At 38.2% G+C, this 19,587-nt stretch overlaps 1 protein-coding gene and 1 pseudogene across 3 annotated transcripts in view; one reads left to right on the top strand and one right to left on the bottom strand.

Annotated features, from left to right (window-relative positions):
* The window catches only part of Crppa (CDP-L-ribitol pyrophosphorylase A), a 276,760-nt gene that overhangs the window by 79,129 nt on the left and 178,044 nt on the right, over window positions 1-19,587 (bottom strand).
* Window positions 6,781-19,539, top strand: Chchd2l2-ps4 (coiled-coil-helix-coiled-coil-helix domain containing protein 2-like 2, pseudogene 4; annotated as a pseudogene).

The raw sequence follows: 19,587 nt of genomic DNA, 5'->3' as shown, positions 1-19,587 counted from the left end.
TACTTGTACCCACTTTGCATAATTTTGTTCATTTTTCTGATTCTGAATTTCAAATTTTCTCTCTAAATTTGCTAACAGAATCTGTAAGTATTAGCCAAGAAAATTCGTTTTAAAACTGTTGTGGTTTGGATCGCAAATATTCTACAATGGCCCAATTTACAAAGGTTTGGTTGACAGCAAGTGCTCTAACTGGAAGCTAGCTTGGTAGACTCATTAGCTGTAGGGTGGGGGGAAGAACCCAGGACATCAGTGGACTACCTCTCAAGGTATGTGCTGGGGCCTTCTTTGTGCTTCCTGTTTCCTGGCCTTAGAGGGGAGCAGCTTTGTACTCCATGTACTCCACACCTTGATGTTCAGGTCTAGAAATGATGGACTAAGTGACCATGAGCTGAAACCTCAGAAATCATGAGCCAAAATAAACATATCTCATGAGGTCCAGCATGGCCTTGGTAGGGACAGAATGACATGGTTCCTGCCTCTGGGACAGGACCAGCAGACAAGGGCCTCCATGAGTGTCAATAGTTGTAGCCATAAGGTTTGTTCGGATAATATTGTACATATTTTCACATTCTTCCTTTAAGGAATGCACTCCCTGTTACCATGATATTCAGAGACAGTGTGAGTCCTGGAGGCAAAGGTGTGGCTAATGTAAATTTACCTAGCAAAATGGTAAATGATGGACCTTCAGGACAGCTCTTAAGGGTGTGAAAAACCTCATGTATTTAAAGAAGTCTATGGAAGCCAGGGAGTGGAATGTGATGGTTTGCACATTCTTGGCCCAGGGAGTAGCACTATTAGAAGGTGTGGCCTTGTTAAAGGAAGTGTGTCATTGTGGGGGTGGGCTTGGAGACCCTCCTCCTAGCTGCCTGAGGATGCTCAGACTGGTCCCGGCTTCCTTTGGGTAAAGATGTAGAACTCAGTTCCTACTGCACCATGCCTGCCTGGATGCTGCAATGCTGCCATGTTCCTGCCATGATGATAATGGACTGAACCTCTGAACCTGTAAGCCAGCCCCAATTAAATGTTGTCCTTTATAAAACGTACATTGGTCATGGTGTCTGTTCACAGCAATAAGATCCTAACTAAGACATATGGGTTCAAAAACATATAATTTCTCAACTATGTAAAAATACATAGATGCAATATGAATTGTATAAGGGGTTTCACATATCTAAAGGAAAAGAGACAACTACACTATGAACCAACTCATCAAAAAGATACAAAAACAGGCAGATACAAATGCAGACAGAATCCTGAATTCAAGGTCAGCCCGGGACAGAGGTAATTTAGGTACAGGCATGGTAGAAATGGTAATTACACACGGACAGGATTCCACCCAGCAAGCTTATTGTCTGTGCATAACATAGGCAAGCAGATCTCTGAATTCTTTTGCAATGTTAAAAGAAAATGTGTGCTTGCTGTCTCCTAAAAATTAAGGCTTTGGGGTCAAGAGATGCTGATTCATAGGATAATCAAAAGGAATCCAGAAGTAAATGACTGGACTGATGTGTGAGATAAAAGTCTGGGTTTATGGTCTACAGGAGATGAGCTATCCAGAGAATGCCTTAGAATGGCAGAGAGAGCTGCTTGGTGAACCCTCTGGAGCAGAACTTGAGAGAGAGCTGTCTGGAGATCTCCAGAAGAAAAAAGCAGATCAGCTACAACAAAAGCAGAACAGAGAGAAATCAGGCTGGAAAGCTGTCCTGAGCAGAATATAGGCTGCCAGTTTGACTTCAAGTCTTTTGTTTTTGCTGTTCCCAGACACCCCTTCCTCAGATCTCTCTCCAAGCTGAGGTTGGTCCTTGGCAATCTCTTGCTTTTATTTATTATTTCATGCTTTGTCAATATCTAGCACAACAATGAGTGCTTAATTTGTTGAAAATAAATACTTTTAAAAAGTGGTTCTGCAATTGCCTCCATAGTAACTCAGTTAAAAGACACGCTGACATTGCTCTTCCACCAAATCTCTTGAGAATTATAGAAGAGAGATTTTTAGATAGTGTATTTAAATGAATAATAAAGGTGACACACACTAGGAATCATACTTTTTTTTTTCTTTTCACTAGCAAAGTGACTGTCTACTGTCTACTTTCTATATATTCTTAACATTAGAAGAGAAAAAAATCCCTTGTCAACTATAGATAGATAAGGGAGTAAAAATGGAAAGTATCTCTTCCCTGTAATCAAGCACAAGTGTCCAGAAAGAAACTAGAGTCTGTTCACTGTTAAGGGCATGGCTCCACGGCTGGAGAGAAAATGGTTTCCAAGCGACAGCAGCATCTTTACAGTGGGGACATCCAGAAGCAATGATGCATGCCAGGAAATTGGTGGGTTAGGGACTGACACATAGGAGATAAAATTATCATAAAATAGAGAGAATCCAGAGGAAACCATTTTAACAGTTCTGGCAGCCAACAATGTGGTAAGATGGCATTTACATGTGTTATCTCTGCCATGTTTTATGGAGAACTATGAAAATTGAGTGTTAAATAAACATAATTTAATAATCTCACTAAGTAAATGAGAATTAGTAACTTTCTCTTTGTGAATTATTAATGAATGATTATATTTTGAGTCATAGAATTATCTCTTCTCCCATTTCCTCTAATAGCCCTTTGATTGATTACACATATAAATGATGGACAGGATTTACTTAGCATGTTAATCTTAATCTCAATTTTTTAAGAGAAACTAAAGTAGTACACAAGTGGAAAACAAAACTTTTTAGGAGATATTAGGTATATAAAAATGCCAGCAATGTACCCAAATAAACTATGGTTTTCTATCACAGAAGCTAAAGGTCTTCATACATATTAAAATCCATGATATCCTTAACTCATCACTACATCCAATGCCATTGAGAAGTCCTAGCTGACAGTATATAGGAAGAGGAAATGAGAAGGTACATTATAGCTTAAGAAAATCTGTCCTTTTCTACTTACAAAAACTGCTAAACCAGAGTTTCTCAACCTGTGGGCCATGACCTCTGTGGAGTCAAATAGTCCTTTCAGAGGTTTACGTATCAGCTATCCTGCATATCAAGTATTTACATTACAATGTATAACAGTGGCAAAATTATAGCAATGAAGTAGCAACAAAAATAATTTTATGTCTGGGAGTCAACACAATATGAGGAATTGCATTATAGGGTCGCAGTGCTAGGAAGGTTGAGAACCAAACACTGTGCTAAAGGATCCAGTTAGAAAATTAGTAAAATCTAGAAACTCAAAGCTCATCATAAAGTTTGAGAAGATAACAAGTAAATGCTCAGTTTATTAAAGCAACCATGAATTCTCTAATCTAGTACATAGAGAATTTGATTAAGTATTAAACATTTGCAATAGTAAGAAAAATGATTAAATAATTAGAAAAGCATTCATGGTTTCCTGCAGGAAACAAAGGGCTCAAGCCTTTTCTAAATTCATTCAGACTGCTTAGGTAAGCTGCTGCAGTAATGAGAGTTTCCACTGCCATGATTAAACACCACAAACAAAAACAACTTGGTGAAGAAAGGGTTTATTTCAGCTTACAACTCCCAGGTCATGCTCTCTCCCTGACAAGTCAGGCAGGTACTGGATCAAGACCTCTCATCCAGACTACCCTTATCAGCCATTTATCAAGAAAATAGATTTGCCTCCAGGCCATCTGATGGAGACATTCTCTACTAAGGTTCCTCTGCCCAGATGATTCCAGGTTGGGTCAAGTTGACCTAGTACTAATGTCACACTCACAATGATCTTCCATGTTCCTGAATGGGACGGTTTAATTGTCAATAGCCATCTTCTATAAGATGCTACACACTATCTGCAAGCTCAGTAAATATCCCAGCTGCTTCTATTCCTGAACACTGATTACAACCTGCCATTGAGACAACTGCCCACCACAAGGAGAAAGGAATCCAGGTATTCATGGGTCAAGATCAGGTATGTTTCCTGTTAAGGAACAAGGTGGTGTAAATACATTTTTTCCTGTAACTGTCATGTACTGTTTTAGGTGTGTGGTCCGTATGATCTCTGCATCCCTCCTGGAGTCTCGTACTGAAGCATGAACATAGGCAGTGTGACCAAACGAGGGTGGCAACGAGCACCGTAGTTACGACAAGCCAACAGCAGTCTGGATAGTTTTTATCCACCTCAGTTTTAAACACACCACAAAACAATTAAAATTCAAAAAAATGCATCACTCTCTATTCATATTCAGAAGAAAAAATATGCTACATAGTTAGAAAAACTGAGACTTCAAGAGTTATAAAGTTATAAAACGATTAATGCTGGTGTGTTGTGGTGTGTGTGTGTGTGTGTGTGTGTGTGTGTGTGTGTGTGTGTGTGTGTGTGATGTATATGTGTATACTGTGTTTTTTTTTTATGGGAAGTATCCAATCAAGCATAACCCACTTAAAAGGCAGAACTTCATCATTTATGAAATCTAGGAAATGGATTTTTTATGGAAATTCTTTGAAAAGTCAATAGATTTTTAAGTCATTTAGATGAAATATTTAATAAATTCCAAGCAGAGCTTCAAAGTATCCCTTGCACTATTCAGTAAAAAGCTCAAATTAGTATCAAAATAATCTATAATTTCCACTCAACTCTTTGGGGGATAAAACAACTCAAGTGTAAACACGTCCACACATTCTTTAACCAATTAGATGATATACCACTGGTCTCCAACTGAGAGAATAGGAGACAACTTGGTTGCTGGTTTCCGAGTAACATCTGGAACATTTTCACAGCTCTATGTTCATGTGGCTCCGTGGAAATGCCCTGCATTTTTAGGGAGTCCTTGAAAACCAGTGAAAATGGTTCTCAGAGGCAAGGGCTTAACACAGTTAAGAAGCTTGAGAATTTACATGGAGCAGGGATAGAGAACGAATGCAGAGCTGAAAGTCTGCTGTTTGTGAGTCTTAAAGTGAGAAATGTTCACACAAATCACAGTTTCTCTGAAGAATTTCAATTTAAAATAAGCAAAATTCTGATAGTGGATTAAAAGTAATCATCTCAATCAATCACGGTGATAAATGTTTGCAAACCCAGGCATGAAAGGGGAAACAGGAAGACTTCCAAGCTTGGAGTCAGCCTGGGGTACACGCTGCCAAGCAAGTCAGGGTTATTTGAAAGACCTATCTCAGAAACATAAAACAGCTGGATCTTTAATTAAAGTTATTCATCTTTTACTTATATTTAAATGTGTCTTACTTATTTTAAATAAAATGGTCTTCAACAGTAATGAACATCAATCTATTCTTAGAACATGTATCTTCCTAAATCTCACTTTTCAGTAAAAAATATAATACAGCATTTGAATTTCATACAGTTCTAATTTATTATAGGACTGACTGATCCCTCAATCTTACATCCTTTTATTTTACAATTTATCAGAAAGATGGAAACATTGTAGGCTAAAGGGATCCCGTAAATATTAGGATCTGTATTCCACCTTCACAGACGTCTAGACACCGAGAGACTCCTTGTATTAAGACAATAGAAATTGTCTTAGAAAATAAAATATGCTCATTGAAATAAAATGAAATAGAAGATAGAGGGTCCCAGTTAGGCCATGAAAAAACAATGGCTACCAATCTATAAATCATGTTAGGCTTATGGTTTGTTAAATGCTTTCTTATCGGTGTCAATGTCTCTTTGACTCTGACATCTGGTAAAGCAACAGTGGGTCTTAAATCCGAAATTTAGTACAAACCAGAAAATTTTTAATACAGGCAATTACCACTGTCCATTATCCTTGTTACTGTAAGATGAGCTTAGTAATTAAGGCAGTCTGTTTTCCTAATAATAAAAATATAACAATTCCATGCAGATTTTACCCAGCAGATAAATCATTTGTTTTACAACATACAAAACCTTTATATGGCTACTTTTTATAATCTTTCTTTATGCATTATTCAGCAATACCACCAGTCACCAGTTGTTTGCTTAGAAGTGGCATAAATTCATGTAAAAAGTCCCTTGGAGCAAGAGTTTAAAATAAATAAATCTGTGTTTGAATCTATGATCAACTTTAAAGTACATTGGTGAAAATTTCAGCTTTCAATTAATACTATGAATTACTTGCATATGATTATCATGTTTCACTGCCCAGGTCCCAGATTTGTCCTTTTGTGACATATACTAGGACATATGTAGCAACAGCATATGGAAGTGGCTTAAATAAATTAAAAGGAAGCTGGCTCACCAAGTAAAGGCACTTGCCTACAAGGCTGATAACCAGAGTTCAGTACCCAGTGACTACAGAGCAGAAGATTCTAAATAGACTCTCAGACTGTTCCTTGACCTCTACATGCATACCATGCATACATATACACCACACACCAGGCACATACACACTGAATGAATGAATGCATGCATGCATGAATGAATGAAATGTGAAAATGAATGAACAAAAGAAAACTAAACCGATAATGAAGTCACATCTCTCAGCAGATTACAATTTGTAGTGTGAAAGACATAACTGTGAGTTACAAGTTGAAATGAACAAATGAGTAGTATTCATGCAATATTGATGTCTTTATAGTGTTCAAAATGTACAGGGTAAGTAGAAAAATACTCAACACACACACACACACACACACACACATGCACGCACGCACATACACACACACACACACCTCACAACTGTAAAAAGAAAAGGGTATGGACAGCATGCCGTTTTGGTCAAGATGGTAGCATTATCAAAGACATTCTAGTAGAAATAATCAGGTATTATCATGATAATTATGGCTAGAAATGATAGATATTCACAGAAAGAAATATAAGCAATTCGATAATGAGCAAAGAACACAGTACCCAGAGCATGCCTGATCTCATCTTACATTGGAAGCTAAGCAGGGTTGAGCTTGGTAAGCATTTGACTGGGAGAAAAAGATGCATAATTTATAAAAGTAGATATATGAATAGTCAATAACAATATGAAAAGATTTTCATATCAAGTGTTCATTAATTAAGTACAAGCCAACAAACAATATAATGTACCACTTCTTGCATATGACTATTGTTATTATTTAAAATCCCCAAAGCAGAAACAGAAGAAAACTTCCTGTTAACCTAGACATTGCAACCATTTTTGCCTTGCTGAGTAATAACGGAAAATGCATGGCAGCACTCAGAAAGATGATACGAGAGCAACCTGATATGTTAAGAGCAGTGGGAATTCTTTTGGATATAGAGCTCAAGTATTTGAAAGCAGAATCCCCGAGACACATTTAATGTTCTGGGCTGGTGTGTTGTCCCAGTGTGTGCCGGGACGGTAACAGCCACTGCAAAAGACAGAAAGTAGGAAACATAGCCACCTGAGTCCAGAGGGAAGCTCTGGAGTGGCTGAAGTGATTTGGGGGAAAGAAGGTGCCACAGAGTAAGACATCACCTGACCTAGGCTTCACTGAAGTAGTCACAAGGCAATCCGATATGCTTGAAGGGAAAGCCGACAGAACTGAACGAAGTTAGAAAAAAACTTTACAAACACTTAGAAATAAAAATTCTTATTAGCAAATTCATGAAACACTCCAACACAATCACCATGGATATGATGCTCTGAAAGAAAAATCACACTCGACCAACCAACAGCAATGGTCACCATGACAACAGTCAAATGCTATCCCCATGTGTGTAACGACAGAAAGCATACACGTTTATTCTTCAACTCTAATGGAATTATACACAAGTCCAAAACCAGTGCCATGACGCAGGCTTCCAAATTAAATCCTTACTAACAAATATTAAGCTATTATAAATTTACATATTCAAGATAGCAGAAGATTGGAAAACAGACGAACACAGCTCACAGGTCCAGGAGGAGCTCAGAATCACATACAGGAATATAGTCAGTCACTATTTTAAAGGGGTGCCACTAAGAAAGGACAGTTTTTTTCAATATACAATGGTAATTTGGTATTTGTTCATAAAGATAAAAACCTGTACCTATATTTTACATTAAAAATTATTCAGAGGACTATAAGCCCAAGTGGAGACAAAATTGCTTATGAAAATTTTATGATTGGTTAAGAAAGGCTCTCTCGGCAGTTTCCCTTCTCTGAACGCTGAGCCTAGGAGCAGTTAGGAGGCCTTGTGGAAGCTGAAGCCTCACTTCCCGGGTGACTCCTCCAGCCAGCCGGCCAGCCGTGCCCCTCGGATGAGGGCTGCTTCCAGAAGAGCACCTGCAGCTCAGCCTCCAGCAGCAGCTGCACCATCTGCCTTTGGCTCACCTGCGGCTGCACCTCGGCAGCCAGGCCTGATGGCCCAGATGGCTTCCACTGCAGCTGGTGTGGCTGTGGGCCCTGCGGTGGGGCACCCCCTGGATCACGCCATCACTGGGGGCTGCAGCAGGGGTGCTAATGCTGAGGCTGTGAAGCCTGACATCACTAACCATGAGCCTCAGGGAGTCCAGCTGCAGGACCAGCGGTCTCGTGGACCTTACTCTCTCCAGATCAAGCAGTATCTGGAGTGTGCTCAGAACAAGAGTGATGTCATGGTCCGTGAGGGCTTCAGTGAGGTGCTGCGGCAATGCTGGATTGCAAATGGTTTGATCTAATCAAGAAATTCAAGCTGGAGAAATGTGACATTGGTTCTGTATAATTGATAGTTGCAAGTGTGGACCCTTATTTCTACCAGCTCCTTGGCTTCAGAATGGCGGTGAACGAGATCTAACTATAGCTGTTTACTGAGGCTTATAGTATTGGTTCCTTGAACTACCAGTATTGTGACTGAGTTAAAATAAAGTGTTTTATTCTGGAAAAAAAAGACTATCTCAGAGAAGATGCCAAAAAGAGATTTTTATCAAACATCAAATGCACAGTCAACTGTCTGTATGTACATGTTCTGTATTCCCGGCTCCCACAGCAAATGGACAATGTAAGAAAATCCGTATCTGTACTAAACAGCACGACAGCCTTCTTACGGTCTTATTGCTTGTCCCAGAAACAATACAGTCTATATAGAAACTATATAGAAACTGTCCATATAGAAAATCTACTGTATACTCCAGAGACTCCGGAGGAAGGACTTTGGTTTTGCACAAATGCCACACCATCTTACATAAGAAACATGAGCACACAGGGAATTTCCCATCCATGAGGGTCCAGAACCAGTTCCTCCTGGATAGTTTATATGAATTTTATAAAAACTGATGACTTTACCAACAAACTACAAGAATAGAAACATACATTAAAAACAGGGATGGAATTTTTTAAAAATTAAGCAAATGACTGATGAGAGTTGCTTTTTAAAAAACTCTTAAAACACTAATAAAAATATGCTAAGAATGGACATAAGGTTTAAACAGACAATTCAATAAAGAAATCAAGTAAGAACCATACCAGAGAGGATAGCACCCTTAGTCACTAGAGAAAAGTAAATTAAATCACCATTACAGACCTACTAGAATGCTAAAAACAACACAGGACAGACAAAGCCAAATGAAGAGTAGAGAATGGAAAGTGTGACATTCTCTACATTATAGAAAATTGTAGAGTTACTTAGAGAAAAAGAAGAGTATTTTTATAAAATTAAATCTTCATTTTATATACATCTCAGCAATCACACTTGTATTTATTCTAGTTAAATTAAAACTCGTCAAAAAAAAACCAAAAAAAATTAAAACTTGTCAAATAAAATATGGTCTTGGTGGGAGAAGATATACCTAATCCTTGAAAGGCTTGAGGCCCCAGAGAAGAGGAGGCCTGGTGTAGTGGGGAGAGCACCCTCTGGGAGGCAAGGGGGAGGAGGAGTGGAATGAGAAACTGTGGGAGGGGGACAGGGAGGGTTGGGGATTGACTGGAATGTAAATAAAATAATTTTAAAAATTTGGAAAAATATGCATAAATCTGTATTTATACCAACAACATTATAATCGTCAAAATCTCACATATGTATGCACATATGAGTGAATATATGCTTGTAAATGTCTATGTGTATGCATGTGCAAAACTGTGCACACACATGCTGCTACTTGTAGAGACCAGAGGACATCATTGTGCTGATCCTCAGGTGACACCAACCTTTTCTTTTCCCTTTTTCTTTCCTTCCCTTTTGCTTTTGATTCCTGTGATAAAACACTGTCCAAAACCTACTTGGGAATGAAAGGGTGTGTTTCAGCTTACATATGGCAGCAACTGAAACAGAGACCATGTGGCCACACTGCTCAGTGGACTCTTCAGCTTGCTTTCTTATGCAGTCCTGACTACTGGCTCAGGTATGGCACTACTCACCCTGACCTGGACCCTACCTGGTCAATGTTCAATCAAGAAAGTGCTCCACAGGCCAACCTAAGGGAGGCAACCAAAGCTTCCTCTTTCTTAGTGAGTCTGGTTCCAGTCATCTTGATAAAACTAGCAAGGACGATCACCAAAATCTTAAACAACAAGTTCATGCTACTTAGCATTCTTTAAACGAACTGCAAAAGATACATACAACAGCATGCACTGAGCTCTGGGGCACTAAGTTAAAGAAAAGAACTAAAATGCAACATGTTACACATTACCTGGTGCCACTGACAGCCATTGTGGGACAGCCAAATTAGAGCATCAGAAAAGACATCCGTAGTTGGTCTGATGTTAGAATTAGAAAATATAACGAAGTGCACAGGAGGACAGAAGGTTTCTTTGTACCTGTGTCTAAGTGATACATTTATAAAAATAAGTGGAATGGGTGCCACAGACAGACAGATTAGTAGTGCAAGTTGTAAAATTAAGGGGCCAATGCAAAGGGATCGTTCACCTTTTAAGAAAGCATATTCCTGATCAAATCTTTACAATAAACAAAATCATAATTCTAAAAAAAAGTTGTAATTTCAGTTCCAGAGGTCATTCAATAAAGAATATATATATATATATATATATATATATATATATATATATATATTCACTTGGACAGTCATATCTATATCAAAGAAACACATGTAAATCCCCCAGGAAAGGAGCATATGAATATATTTTAACCAAAAACTACTCAAACAAACAATTCAAAGGCTAATTACTTAAAAGCCTATAGCAGTTAATTATGAAAACAAGATACACTATACCCAAACATTCCCATTAAATTTCTCCTCGCAATTCAATAATCATTCTTTATGAGAAGAAGTAAAGGAGCTACATTTCAGTAATAGCCAACACACTACTTTCAATCTTGGCATGGTATGCACAGCACCATGGGGAACGCTTCATCCAAGCCTTGGAACTATTAGGTAAATTCTCTTTGTGCCTCTGTGTCCGCACATTTCTACCAGTGCTCTAAATATAACCAAAACCAATGACAGATAATAAGCTACAAATAGCAGAGAAGACAGTGGAGGTTTCCTAGCTGATTTGTAGAAGCAAAATGGAGAACAAAAGAACATTCGTCTAGAACTTGGTTCCAACAATGAATGTCTTAACGAGAAGCTTTGAGTCTTCTCATGGGCTGTTTGTTGAATCTGAGGGAAGACACATTCACAACAGAGCTTGTTCCTAGCCATGCAGGATGCATAGTCAGACAGCAACAGATGGATGGGGCATGCAGAGAACATAGAACAGCACTTCTCTGTGATCTGTCTAGTGGCATCTGGGGTGGGTAAAACGGGTTCCTAGTGACTCCAAAACCATATGAAGTACAGTTGTTAGGAGAACTTCTGAAGATTCATAATTATGTCTGTAACACTTTAGAATTTAAAATAAAGTAATTGGTAGAATATGAAGACCAAAGAAAAATATTTATGCACATTACATATGCATTTTTACACAGAAATTCTTTCATGAATTACAGGGAAAACATGGGATAAACCATTTTGTTTCCATTTCAAGAAACAAACATAGTATGTATATAAGATTATAAAAAAATTCTAACCCTCTAAATAAATTTATTTTTCTTTTAAAATTGTATTTTATCTGTGTACCTGTGTGTGTGTGTGTGTGTGTGTGTGTGTGTGTGTGTGTGTTCATAGGTATACACAGATGCAGTTGTCCATGAAGGTTGAGGTGTGGGTACTTGGAAATGAAACTGGTTTTCTGCAAGACCAAAAAGTGACCTTAACTTCTGACTCACCTGACCAACTACTAAAATCTTTTCCCTTGCTACTTCTCTTACTTTAAAATTCCTTCCCTTTACAGGATGTGGTGCATGTAGTTAAGGATGAAATGTCACTGATTTGTCATATCATTGCACCTACCAAGGGCTCCCAATTAGACTGTGAACATATAAAAGAATGAGCCTTGGGGAAGCATTTACCATCCATGTCATAGAACACTATCGTAATTAGACCTTTAAAACACGCTTACTCTCCAGATGAGCTTAAAATATAGTAAAGTCTATAATGACCCTCATTCAAAAACTGTGACAGGATATTAGAAAGCACAGAAAAAGGGTCATAGAGTCAATGTCATTCACTGCTTGTAGCCCAAAATATCTAGGTAGAACATGTATACTTAAAAGCACATTCTCTTTAGAAATAGGTGGTCACTTTCCTTAACTAAGCAAACCAGCTGGCACTCGGGCAATAGCTCAGTCAGGAAAGTTCTTATTCCACAGGCAGGAGGGCCAGGTTCAACTTCCTCGACCCGTATAAAAAGCTAGATGTAATGTCACATGTAAGAGATACAGGAAGAGAAAAAGATGTCTCCGGAGCTCCCTGGACAGCCAGTGTAGCTCACGCGGTGGGTTTGAGGCTTATGAAAGACCCTGCCTCAGAGACACAAAGTAGAAAGTGTATGAAACCATAGACTGACCTCTGACCTCCACAGAAACATACACAAATATACATATGTATAGAGCATGAATTATTAAGTTAATTTCACAGATACTTCCATATATGTATATATTTATATATAAGATATTCTTATACAAAGAAAAAAAACAAAAATATTAAATTACAAATATTAGAAAAATAACATAACAAATATCAACTGCGTTTAAAATTTTAGTTAACAGCAAACAACTTTCAGACTTTGAAACCTCACCATATGAAATTCATACACACACATAAACTGTTTAGTTAAACCTAATGGCAAACAGAACTGGTATAACTTTGATTATAATCAACATTTATTTTTCAATCTGTAAACCTGATGTTCAGTTGCAGTAGAGGGGGTAAATTTCATCACTGAATAAATAAAGCACAAATAAAATGAAAACATACCTAACAGTTAATTTTAAAATTCGGTTACTATCTGCTGAAGTAAGTTGCTTAAGGTTTTTCTATGCTTAGCCAACTAATTGGTGTTACACACAATTATTAATAGGCAACTGGGAGAACATTTGTCCTAGATAAGCTAAACAGAATAAATATGCTTAAAATACATTTTACTAGAAAGGTTTATGAGCTACAAAACATTCATTTCAGAGGAGAGGTCAAGGAAGCTAGTCAACCACTAGCTTCTGTTCCGTTTAAGAGAAAATGATGTGAAAAAAATCACAATATATATTTTCACATCATTCCTGTAGCATATCAATAAGTTAACCTATTGGGAGCAAAGCTATTTAGTCACAATGTTTAAAAACCTGAAACACTTCTTAAATTATCCAAAGCAAAACTCCAAATCTCTTTGTTAATTGATCAAATCACCTAAGAGCTTCAAGGACATTTGCAATAAGGCATCTTAGAGGTATCTGCAGCAAACCACTGATTTTAACAAAAGGAAGTCAGAGCCAAAGAATTTATTTTTTCAAAGGTAAATTGGTTAATAAAAAATATCAGGCACCGTTCCCTAATTCCTAATTCAAGGTTTTACTTAGCCACAGCCAGTTTTAATGAAACATTCAGGACTTGCTGAAAGCAAGTGACTTGTGCCAAGTTTGTCTTTATTCCCTTCTGCATCTCTCTCTCTCTCTCTCTCTCTCTCTCTCTCTCTCTCTCTCTCTCTCTCTCTCTCTCTCTGTGTGTGTGTGTGTGTGATGGTGTGTGAGAGACACTCTCCTCTTTCGTCACACTGTCCCTACTTCAAGTTAAAGAACCCCTGAGGAGTAATTTTAGTGCTGAACATATATTTCTATACCATGCCAGCGACCTGGAGCTGGGTTAATTGTACAAAGCTGCCTTGGCATTTACACCACTTTCTGAGAACGTCATAAGAAAGTCTTCTGGTAAGGTTTCTGTATTTCCACTAGCATAAAATTATAGAACATGTGGGCTTAGTCATACAAGAAAGAAAGTCATCTGCTATCCCATGCTGTAGGTTCATCGCAGCTTGCCACTGAGCATTCAGGGGCTCTCCACCATTTTTACTATTTTCTATGTTTTATTTCTAATTAACATCACAGTAAGTTTATGAAGCTCAATTCAATGTTTCATTACAAAAAACACTGTGTAATGACCAAGCTGGGGTAATTATTATGTCCACCATCACTTCAAACATTTTTGTAACAAGTTCTTCTATGCCTCTATTTCATTTTGAAGACAAGCGACTAACTGTTGTCACCGTTCACTGTTGCATACAAGAAGGGAAACAGAAGTTACTCCAGCTTGGTAGCTGTAACTTTGTATCCATTGACCAATTTTCCACATTCACTGCTCTTCTTGATCTTCCTATTCTTGTTCTTCATTGTTTTTGTTTTTCTTCCTCCTCCTTCTCCTCCTCCTCCTCCTCCTCTTCCTTGTCTTCTTTTGCTTTCTTCTTTTCTCCTCTTCTGCTTCTTCTTTTTTGCCCTATTCTTCTCTCTCTCTCTCTCTCTCTCTCTCTCTCTCTCTCTCTCTCTCTCTCTCTCTCTCTCTCTCTCTGTACGTGTGTCTGTCTCTACTTCCCTGTCTCTGCCTCTGTGTGTGTGTTGGTCTGTCTATGTGTGTGTTTCTAACATTCTCTCTCTCTCTCTCTCTCTCTCTCTCTCTCTCTCTCACACACACACACACACACACACACACACACAAATCAGGCTCTGGTAACCATTAATTTATTCTTAACTTTTTAGAACTTATATTTACATGTCTCTCTGTACTTCATTTTATTTAGTATCTCCTACATTTATCTTAGCTCTTCTCAATGAGATTCTATTCTATTTATGACTAATTAGCATTATGGAGTCATATACACCACATGTTCTTCATCCCCATTCATACATCAACACTAGGTTGATCACACATAGACTAAAGTTAACAACAATACAATCTGGTAAATACAAGCATTTCTCCCACACAGATAGCCATGAATAGGTTTGCTAAGTCAGAGGTATTTCTGTTTTTAACTCTTAAAGGGAACTCCAAACTGTTTAACAGAGTCTAATATTCCTATCAAGAATATACACAGGCCTCCTTCTCTCTGAGTCCTCACCAGTGCTTTTTATCTTTTATCCTCTTGATAACAGTCATTCATATTTGAGGGAGATATTATTTCACAGTCGTCTCAATTTGCTTTCCCATGATATTAGTGATGGTAAGCATTTTTATATGACTGTTTAGAATATGCATCTCCAAAAAATTTTATAGATTTTTCAACAATTTCATCTTCATTGCGATATTAGAATTTATTTATGATATAGAAGAATGGAAGTTTTTCTCTATTTATCTCATGAAGAGAATGGTTTCCCATAGGCTTAAGAGGAAAAATCACAAATCTCAGAAGCCTTCAAGTTTGTGTTGTTCTTCCTATGGGGTTGCAAACTCCCTCAGCTACCTCAGTCCTTTCTCTAACTCCCCCATTGTGGTCCCCATGCTGCAAGCAACTACCTCTGTATTTGTCAGGCTCTGGCAGTCAGAGCCCCTCAGGAGACAGCTATATCAGGCTCCTGTCAACATGCAATTCTTGGCATCAGCAATAGTGTCTGGGTTTGGTGTCAGTATATGGGATAGATCCCCAGGTGGGGCAGTCTCTGGATGGCCTTTCCTTCAGTCTCTGCTCCAAACTTTGTCTCCATATTTCCTTTAGACAGGAGCAATTCTGGGTTAAAAATTTGGAGATGAGTAGGTGGCCCCATCCCCCAACCAGGGGCCATGCCTAAACTCTGGATATGGTCTTTATAGGTTCTCTCTCCTCTATGTTGGACATTATAGTTAGTCTCATCCATCTAGGATCGTGGGAGCCTCTTGCTTTCCTGCCATCTAGAACTTGCCGGTGGCTACCTCCATTCACCATCCCCCATTCCAACACACTTCTGTTCAAACTCAGGACCCTCTGTATATCCACTCTATCTCTGCCTATGCCTGATCCTGCCCTTCCTCTCTTCCTCCCAAGTCCCTCACACCCTCTACCTTCCATAAGTATTTTTGTTCCGCCTTCTAAGAAGGACTGAAGCATCCACATTCTGGACTTCCTTCTTCTTGAGCTTCATATGGTCTGTGAATTATATCTTGGGCATTCTGGGCTTATGGGCTAATATCCACTTCTCAGTGAGTACATACTATGTTTGTTCTTTTGTGGGTTACCTCACTCATGATGATATTTTCTAGTTCTATCCATTTTCCTAAGAATTTCATGAAGTCATTATTTTTAATAGCTGAGTAGTACTCCATTGTGTAGATGTACCACATTTTCTGTAACCATTCCTCTGTTGAAAGACATCTGGGTTCTTTCCAGCTTCTGGCTAATATAAATAAGGCTGCTGTAAACATAGTGGAGCCTGTGTCCTTGTTATATGTTGGAGCATCGTTTAGGTATTTGCCCAGGAGTAGTATATCTGGGTCCTCAGGTAGTATTACATCCAATTTTCTGAGGAACCACCAGATTGATTTCTACAATGGTTGTACCAGCTTGCAATCCCACCAACAATGGAGGAGTGTTCCTCTTTCTCCACATCCTTACCAGTATCTGCTGGTCTTATTCAACATTCACGGGGATAAGAAATGAGTAAGTGTTTTACAGGGAAAATGGCCAGAGAGATGCATTGATCTAAGTTTAAGCACAAAAATTCTAGTTTAAAAAAAATCCTGGGCTAGACAGATGGCTCAGTGGTTGAGAACACTGAATCTCTTTCAAAGGACCCAGGTTCAAATCCTAGCACCCACATGCAGTTCATAACTGTCTGAAGCTCCTATTCCAGGCGATCTGACACCCTCACACAGACATAGGTGGAGGCAGAACACCAATATAATTAAAATTAAAACAAATCAACCCAGTTATGGTGACATATTCTTGTTATCTTAGAACTGGATAAGCAGAGACAAGATGATACCTAGGGTCCTCTGATATGTTAGTATAGACTATTTGGCTAGAGCCAGACCAATGTGAGAAATTGTCAAATAAAAAAATAGTGGTTAATTACTGAAGAACAGCTTCTGAGATTGTTCTCTGGCTTCCACATACATGTGCACTCAGATGTACTTGCACACTGTATGTGTATGTGCATTCATAGAAACAGACACATATGCATGCAACAGGCGAAAATGCCCATGAAACATTCACAGTTTACACTGATTTCTACTAGGCTAGCAATATTGTCTACAGAATTAGAGCTGCATGTTTCTCACTTGACTACTTTGGAAACAACTCAGCAAATGAACATCTAGTTGTCCAAGGATGAATGACTCTACACACATCCATGAAAAATCTGAATCAACAACACAGCCAAAGGCACAGACCTGCCCCAAATGAATATTTATATTGCCAGTACCACACAGGTTGAATTGAACACAAACGTTACAATTTCATTTTGATGCCCTCCCTGACAGCAATATCACAAGATCAAAATCCAACATAATACAAAACAAGTCATCAAGAACATGTACTTAGTGTGAGGAGATAAAACAAAGACTAGCAGTAACCATAGACGTACGGCTTAGCTTAATGTTGAAATGCAGCCTGGAATACATTCCAGAGTAAAAGCACACAGAGCACACAGTGAGGTGTACAGGCTTGGAAAGACTTTTATATGCACATAAGAGCTCATCCTATCAAGTTGGCTGTTTGTGCTTCTGTGCTCCAAAATTACTTAAGCAGATTTCAGCTCAATCTAAACATATGCAATATTAAATAGCAGTGAAGAAAGTTTACAGGTGACAATATATATTTTAACACTTCCAATAAGAGAGTTCTTTGGTACAGCATAGTGTATTGATTATTCAACTATGATGAAATGTACAAAGGCAGGAAATAGAGCGAGGCTCAGCAGTTAGGATACTAAGCTGCTCTTGCAGAAGGCCTGGATTCAGTTCCCAGCACCCACAAGGATGGTGGCTCACAACTATCTGTTATGACAGTTCTGAGGGATGGGATGCTCTTTTCTGGCCACCATGGGAACAAGAAATGTATGCAGTACACACATACACATAAAGGCAGACACTCAGACACTTAAAAGTACAAAAAAAAAAAAAAAGCTACATTACACGATATTTTCCAATACAAGACTACAGTAAAAAAAAAATCCTTCCAAAAATGTCAAGCAAGCTTACAAACACACAAGCAAGACTTCTCCATGCTATCATGTGTGTGCATTTTCACATGTGTCTGTTACTGCTGTTCCTCCTACTTCATGTGAAGCTGTCAGGGCAGAACTACACTGGAAGCCTCTCTTCAATCACTGATCCTATCAGGAAACACCTCTGAATTGGAAGCACTGCTCTCCATACCTGTGCAGAAAAACTTGAGGTTGAAAGTGTGTGAAGGAAGAGGAACAAAGGAGTTATTTTCATCACTGCTTAGATCACTGTGTTACAAAATAAAACGTAACCATAATTACACAATAAGCATTTCTCAATAGATTTATTCTCTGGCTTCTCTGAAACAACTGGCAAGGAAAAGCGACCTTCCTCAAACCCACAGGTCTCGTCATGTTATTCTTCCAGTTTAATGTTCAAAGGTTTCCCTTGTCTTTTAGAAATACCAAAGGCTTGACTGCGGTTAGTAGAATTAGCCACAATCTACAATCTCATCTAGTGAAGATGAGATTTTCCCAACGTGCTCAAGTGAGACGAACCTTTTCAACTTCAAAATCCTAGGCTCTACTAAAGAGCCAAACTCTCGGTATTAACTATTGCAATAGCAAATAATTTAAAGCATTGTTAAAACTATCTTCATCAATTATAATAGCTATTTATAGAAGAAATCAATTTAGTATCTTCAAAACACTCTGACAGTGGTTGAAATATAGCCACCGTTCTTTAAGAATATCATTTCATACTTAGAGTTTTCAGCAGACCTTCATCCTTTCTAGACAATTTTCATGGAAATAGAGAAGACTATTTATTTCTCTTCCAACTCCCTTTGTGGTATATTCCCTCAACTGAACTAGGATTCAATGTGATACATTAAAACCAAGAAAAATGTGAAGAACACAAAATCGCTATGATTTTTGATAAGGAATTAACCTAGATGCAACCGGGGGAGACATTCTTGATTGACCATGAACAATAACAATCACTTAGCTTTAAGTAAACAAATTATTTTGGTAATTTAGATGAGCCACATCCCAATTAAAGATAAAAGCCTTTACATTTAGGGAAACAATAACCCCTTAAAGAGTTAATATGGAACTTTCTACAAAGTGCATATCAAAAACTTGTAATACATTCTACATGACTCAGTAGTAGAAAGGCACTTCTAAAATCAGTTTGCTCCACAAATACTCTGTGTTTAACAGAGCTTGTGATACACACATGTCTCATCCAGTCCCCTGTTGACCATAGGCTTCGGAATGCACAGCATAAACACTCAGGTATAAGTGCCATAATAAAGGAAGGAGATGT

The sequence above is a fragment of the Rattus norvegicus genome, chromosome 6 (assembly GCF_036323735.1).
Source record: "Rattus norvegicus strain BN/NHsdMcwi chromosome 6, GRCr8, whole genome shotgun sequence".
In the NCBI taxonomy this organism is placed as follows: domain Eukaryota; kingdom Metazoa; phylum Chordata; class Mammalia; order Rodentia; family Muridae; genus Rattus; species Rattus norvegicus.
The sequence above is the reverse complement of the archived record's forward strand: the minus strand, read 5'-3'. Positions and strand labels throughout refer to the sequence as shown.